The 7,574-nt window shown below is 36.6% G+C and overlaps 1 pseudogene; it reads right to left on the reverse strand.

The window, feature by feature from the left end:
• Positions 1-5,804: 5,804 nt before the first annotated feature.
• LOC100346018 (ubiquitin-conjugating enzyme E2 Q2 pseudogene) lies at positions 5,805-7,056 on the reverse strand (annotated as a pseudogene).
• Between the last annotated feature and the right edge of the window lie 518 nt (positions 7,057-7,574).

The raw sequence follows: 7,574 nt of genomic DNA on the forward strand, positions 1-7,574 counted from the left end.
AAAATCAAAATTGTCAAATGGGATTAAATCAAGCTGAGAAGCTTCTGAAGTATAAAAGAAACAGCACATTGAAAAGGCAACAAATAGAATGGGATAAAATATTTGCAAACTTTCAAAATCAGAATACTTCAACAATATTTTAGTGAAAAATTAAATGAATGGTTGTTTATTTTCATGCAAAATATTTGAATTTCTGAATACCAGTTAATTAAAATGTTTATTATGAAAGAAACTGTGCATAGATTTCAAAATCTCTATGCACCTAAATTAGTCTTATAATTCCATTTCTTTTGCTGCTAGCACTGTAGTGTAAAAGATTAAGTTTCTGCCTGCAATGCTGGCATGCCATATAGGTGCCTGTTTGAGTCCTGGCTACTCCACTTCCAATACAGCCCCCTGCTAATGTGCCCACGAAAGCAAAGAAAGATGGCCCAAGTGCTTGGGCCGTTGCATCCATGTGGGAGACCCAAAAGAAGCTCCTGGCTCCTGGATTTGGCTTGGCCCAGAATCAGCTGTTTCAGCCATTTGGGGAAATGTACTAGGGATGGAAGATCTCTCTCTCTCTCTGTTGTCTGTCATTCTCTCTTTTTAACTCTGCCTTTCAAATAAATAAAAATAAATCTAAAAATTATGTATTTAGGGTATGGTATACTACAAGATTGTATACATAAAAATACAAAATATTTCTTATTAGGATTTAAAACTATTCATTTTAATTTAAGAAGGCATATATCTCCTTATAATGTTTGCATGTGTTATCTAGAAATATGTGCATATTAGTAACCATCATTTAAAAATTTCCTTCAACGCCTTTCATTATCATCCTTATCCAGATCACCAGTCTTTTGTACAAATTTAATGCAGGCCAGAATTGTAAAATATATATGCAATTAAACATTCTTAAGAAGCCACATTTTTAGAACTTTAAAAGAGTTGAAATTTTATATTTTATTCAAACCAAGTATGAAAAATTTTATTTTTGTTCATAACCAATATTTAAATATGAGAGACATATTTAATATATTTCTTATACTTAGATTTGAAACCTGGTGTGCATTTTCCATTTTGAATACTTAGTAACTGTGTATACAAGGATTCACAAACCACAGGTGACTTCTGGCTCCTCTATTGGGTGAAATTATTCTAAACTAGGACAAAAATGAGATAATTTTTAATATATTCTAACAGGGACAGATAGTAAATAATAGAAAAATGATTGAATTTTATGGAGTTTTAGATATTAATGAATTTCACTAAAATAATATGGAAAGATACAGTGACCTGTGCATGTTATGGAAGTAAAGGGACACACACAGGAATTTCTGAAAGAAAATATCTCATACAGAAGGAATACATAGTGCCAATGCATGGAAATGAGATTTCAACTCTAATGCGGGAACAAGAGAACTGACTGTATAAAGTGAGCAAGGCAGAAAGTCTAGGAATAGAAACAAAAGATCTGAGAGGACTAGACCAAATATGGCTCTGTAGATTTCATAATATCCTTCTAGACTTTTACTTAAAGAATAACATTTGTACACATAGAATGCATATTTTGTATGTATTTTCAAAATATCACTTACAATTCTCCTTGGATATTATAGGTTACATGTCAGAGGATTGTTCTGCTAATCTGTGAGACTGAACTGAAGATGGATATATTAGTTTGCTATGACTTTGGGAACAAACTCACAAATTGTGTGGCTTAAAATAAAGATGTTTATACTCACAATTCTAGAAGGTGAAATCAAGGTGTTGACACAAACATGCTTTCCCTGGCGTCTTTAGGAAAGAACACCTCTTTTCTTATTATTTTTTAAGCTTTTTTAAATTTTGTTTTTGTTTTTGTTTTTAAGATTTATTTATCTGCCTGAAAGATTTACACAGAGAGACTAGGAGAGGCAGAGAGGGAGAAGTCTTCCATCCACTGGTTCACTCCCCCAACTGAACCCAATGGCAGGAGCTGTGCTGATCCGAAGCCAGGAGCCAGGAGCTTCTTTGGGATCTCTGACAGGGTTGCAAGGGCCCAAGGACTTCTGCCATCTTCTACTGCCTTCCCAGGCCATAGCAGAGAGCTGATTCGGAAGTTGAGCATCCAGGACTCAAACTGGTAATCATATGGGATGCTGGCACTGCAGGCGACAGCTTTCCCCGCTATGCCACAGCGATGGTCCCAGGCTTCTTTTAATCACTGGAATTCATAGTGCTCCTTCAAATACAGCTGTATGCTACAGTCTCAGCCTCCACCATCACAGGATCATGCTGTCTGCATTCAAATTTCCTTTCTTAAGAGGACAGTAATCACTGCATTAAGGCCCTCCCTATTCCAGCACTCATTCTAAACATGGTTAAATATACAAAGATACTAATTCCATATAAACTCACATTTACATACACCCTCACCAGGGGTTTACAACTGAACACAATTTTTTTGTGGGACACATGATTCAATTGGGAACAGGGAGCAGTGGAAGAAGCAGAAGGACTGGCAGAGAGATAGTTTAGTCATTTAGTGTGGAGATATTTTGGTTGAAAACTGGTGAAACAGTTTTTAAAAGATTGATTTAATTTATTGAAAGCACAGTATCAGAGAGTGAGGTACAGATGAGAAAGAGAGGAGAGTGTGAGTGGGAGGAGAGAGAGAGAGAGAGAGAGAGGGAGATCTTGCTTCTGCTGGTTCACTCCCTAAATAGGAGCAACAGCCAGGACTGGGCCACACAAAACACAGGAGACAGGGTCTTCATCCTGATTTTCCACTTTGGTGGAAGGGCACCAAGCAACAAGACCATCATCTGCTTCCCTCGCAGGTGTATTACCAGGTTCAGGACCTGAACCTGCAATCCAATGTAGGATTCCTGCTTAGCAAACAACAGATTACCTGCTGTACCATAATGTCAGCTCCAAATTGTTAGATTTTTATTGATGCTTTTTTTGTAAAAAAAAAAAAATAATAAATATTTGGTTGGTTGTTTAGTTCCATCCTCAGTTTCTGTATCATTCTTTTGTCATGGCTAGGATGAGGAGAAATAACTCTGAAGAAAAACTGGAAGATAATAACCCTGGAGAAATAATAAATCAGAAAGCACTAAGAAGTCAGAGAAACGTATGATGGGATTGAAGTATGTAAAAATGTGAAGACAGAAGAAGAGTATATGTGTGTATATATCTGTGTGTGTATGTGTGCGTGCAGGTGTCTATGTGCAATGGTAGGACAGGAGATAGAATCCTGTCAAACAGACTTGAAAAAAATGCAGTTGAAGTAGATAATTTTAATGACCAACATTTTTATATGAATCTTTGGTTAATGAAAATCTCAAGTATATCATAGGATATTAGTCAGTTGTTTATTTGAATAAAATATATAAGGCTAATCTAAAAAATGAAAGTCCAATGGTACCACTGTTTTTACAAGTTATCAAAATTCTTTCACATACTATTTTTATATGATCAAGCTATTACATATACTATCTGCAACTTAATAGTAGATGCAGAACAGTATAATTGTAAAGTGGTTTTCAAAAGAAAAGAAGACTTATAGAATATTTTTTATTTGAGCTTAGATAAAAGTGAACTGGATTTTAAATCTATAATATTCAATAATATTAACCATGAAACAACACAGTATTTAGCGAGTTATTTACTACTAATTAGATATAGTAATTGTTCATTTATTGCTATATGATTTCTTTATCCTTATTTGTCATGAATATTTTGAAAAAGAACTTGGATTTGTAATTGGATTTTATAAGTGCATAACATTCATTATCTAGCTTTAGTCATTCTGCTATATTTCAAAATGTATTTTATATTTTATATTCATAACATACTTCTGAACAGGACAAATTACTTTCAAAAAGGGAATGATTGAGCAGAACTTATTACTAAGGCAGATAACTCAGTTATCACAAACTTCAGAGTAACTACACTGCATGAAATAGTGCAATAAATGAATCAGCAATCAAAGTATAATGCCAAGAAGCATACTTTTGAATGTTGCTGAATTTGGTAGTTCATTTGATTATCTCCTACAATGCAGATTCATTGCCCATAGAAATGCTGCCCAACTCAATCATTCTCTATGAGAAAAATTACTTAAAGTTGGTGAAACCAACGTTAACCAATGGATAAACAAAAATAATATATATGGAAAAGGATGGTAAAGGTTAGTCGTTTTAGGTAGAATTTCAAACTTCTCTTATGCTTTATAATATTTCAGTGAGATTAAAATGTATCTTTGCAGTTTTGGTTTGATTTTCCCATAACTGGCAAATATGACAATACTTTTGAGATCATTGGATGGTTGCCAAAATTTTTATTAATAACTTGAGTTCAACTTTTAGAACATAATACACATGAGTAGTCTGTTAGGCATTTAGAATTCAACAGTCTTTTTTTTTTTATTCTTAAATGGTTCTTTATTCATAAACTTGATGCAAGTTTACAAGATTTACTGTACATTGCCAAATAAATCTGAAATGAAAAATAAAAATCCGAAAAACAAAGCATGCCAAATGTGCAGCTGTCCCTCTGCTAGCCATCCGGATATTAAAGAATTCGATAATGTATTCAAGATTAGCCTTAGGTATAAGGAACTTTAATGCTTTAAAGAACTCTGCCTCATCACTTGTGATCTGAGCAACCGGCAACCCGGCCTTTCCAAGGCCAGGGAATCTGATCTGTCCTCGACCCAACAGTGAGAAGACCACGCCATCGCCAGGTCTCCTGGGCACGTAAACAAAGTCACAAACTGAATCTTCAGCGAACACCTAAGAAACACCTGAACTTTGTAACCGGTTTATGCAAAAGATGTGCTTTTGGGTTTCTTTTTTAAAAGTGCTTAGTCACTAGAATTTACTTTTAAATCAAACTTGGATACATAAGAAAATATTTCCAACCAAACATGACTTATTTGGGTAAGTCAATAAAATGGGGGGGGGGGGGTCTTATAAAGAATTAATCTATGCAGAATTCTTGTTTTTGATGTGAAGGCCATCATTATGACTTACAGCAAACTCCAAATTAGGTATCTTTTTGTACTTAACTCTATCTTTTGCTCCTGTCTCCACACCAATTGTTTTTTATCAGTTTACAAATGATTGCAACATCCCATTAATAAAATGGAAATGTAAAGTGAGAGTATTCTAAATAGCTTCAAGCTCTGTACTGTGGCTGTCTTCATAAGAAATAAGAAATAAGGAAATAAGAAATAAGGAAACCAACAGGAAGCAGACTCAGCCCAGCACGCCTGCTGCTGCCCAGTGATGACCAGCTACAGCCTTAGCTGACATAGACTCGCTTTCTTTGCCTAAAAGGTCCATCACACGCAGGTAAGAGTAGACCTTCAGACAACAGTTCCTATCACATAGCCATTAAAATTTTTTGACAGTTAGATCGCGTGTCATTTTGGCAGTATCATAAAATGGTTCTAGACTTGAGAAAGGTATCTGGTTTAGAGGACCTAAAATTTTCTAAACCAATACTGAACATTGATTATACTTTTATTGGATCTAAATATAGCAACATATTGCAAATTCTCATAACCCATGGGCTCAAAATAGGAAAGTTACCAAAAGTCACAACTGTTTAGTAACCTGGTGCTGCCCTGTATGCCTAAAAGATTTCACTTTAAGAAAAAGAGATAAGGAGTGGCCAGTATGTGTATTTATCAGGAGAAGCACAGGAAAGGCCCCTCTGCTCAGTCCCGGATACCTAAAATGAGCAAAATGAGAAGGCTGTAACTTATACTGGATGTCAGTTGACAGATTATCCACTAAAATATCTATTAGCTAACATCTTCAGTACTGCTGTTATGGGGCACTCAAAGCTGTGTCTGCATGTTGGAAAGATTTTCTTTAAAGCAACGTTGGTCCACACATGTGACAGTCAGCATATTTAGCCATCTTCCTTTGGAGGGGTGTACCAGCCATTTTTCTCATGTATTTGTACAATGGAATTATAGGACTGTTGGGTTCTTGCTAGATTATACTGATTCTTATGTGCTCCAAACTGCACTCTGGCTTTGCCTTTGACTAGGGTGGCATCTATCTGCATGATGACCGATTCTATCGAGTAGGCACTGCTCCAGCCCTGTTTTGTGAGAAGTTCCATACACAATGCTCCTCTGCCCAACACATACCCTCCTGAGAGAACAGGTAACACCACTCGGACAAATGGAGGATCAAACGGAAAGTTATCCTTAAAAGAGAAGTTAAGCAAAATATATTCTATGCCGCCTTCTTTTTCTTTTAAGATTTGAAGATCACTGTGCAAAGGACTATCAGGGTCAACCTTCTGTAGTTTAACGTGCCAGTCATATAAACTGTCATTTATCAGTTCCACTGAATAAATCCCTGTCTTGTAACTCTGTGATCTGTATATGTCCCTGAGCTCTTTCATCAGTCTGTCTGAAGCTTGCACTGACCCAGACACCGCACCATTTAAATGGTCTTGCCTTTGACTCTTCCTAATCTTCTCTAATATGGCCAAGTTTTCTTTTTCAATTCCTTCATCCTCTGACTGAGCCCATTAATAGGCTCTTCTTCCTTCATCTCATAGTGATCTAAGTCTTCTATATCTTCCGCCATCTCTTCCTCTTCCTCCTCTTCTGAAGCGACTTCCTCTGTTGTCCCATTCTGACCCGTGGGCAGTGGTTGATCTAGCATCTCAACATCCAGGTGCTTAGGAAGGTTATATAATCTGCAGAGTTCACATATCAACCACTTCAATTGCTGACGAAGCGAATTGTTGTTCTTAGAATCTTCAAGACGCTCCAGAACTGAGGTCAGATTTGGGTCATCAGAGTCGACAAACCATATTGGTGAAGAAGAGGAGTAAGATTCCGTGATGTTGCAGTGCAGCGTGAGCAGCTGCGGCGCCGGCGGCGGCACCAGGAACTGGCAGTGCAGCTCGTCCAGCTTCCAGCTGACGATGCGGAACCGCTCCTGGTTCTTGTGGAAGATGGACGCCTGGAACTTCAGCTCGGCCTTCAGCCCTGACACGGACATCTTCCCCTCATCTCCGGCGGGAGGGGTTGCGGAAGGGGAGCCGGGCCCCGAGCCGCCGTCACGGCCGCAACCGCCCTGCCAGAATTCAACAGTCTTATATACTGCATCATGAACCTTGCATTTTCTTTGATCATGAAGCTTCAAAATCTTTGTCAATTGTGATAGAGCAATCAATTATAATGCATTCAATATTTGCTATTAATTGTAAAATAATATTGAATCATTAAGTAAATCCCAAGTTTTATTAAACTTTTCCTGAAAATGCTTGCAAACTAGTTAAATTTCAGTTGTATTCTATTTTTACACAAATATGATAATAAATACAACCTGTAAATGTATATTTAATATGTGCATACACACCACAAAGTAGTTTTAGAATAAAACAGAGGTTTTTATTTGACTGAAAACTATATAAAATTACTCTACATATTCAAAACAGTTTTTATGTAACTTGGCTTCTGACATCAGTGCCTGACTCTCCTTCAGTAAGGTCTGATCATAACTTTAACTTAAGAAATATTCTAGAAGAAATATCCCAATTTGTGTCAGGCTAACTGCTTTTTTAAGATC

The sequence above is a fragment of the Oryctolagus cuniculus genome, chromosome 9 (genome assembly GCF_964237555.1).
Source record: "Oryctolagus cuniculus chromosome 9, mOryCun1.1, whole genome shotgun sequence".
NCBI lineage: Eukaryota > Metazoa > Chordata > Mammalia > Lagomorpha > Leporidae > Oryctolagus > Oryctolagus cuniculus.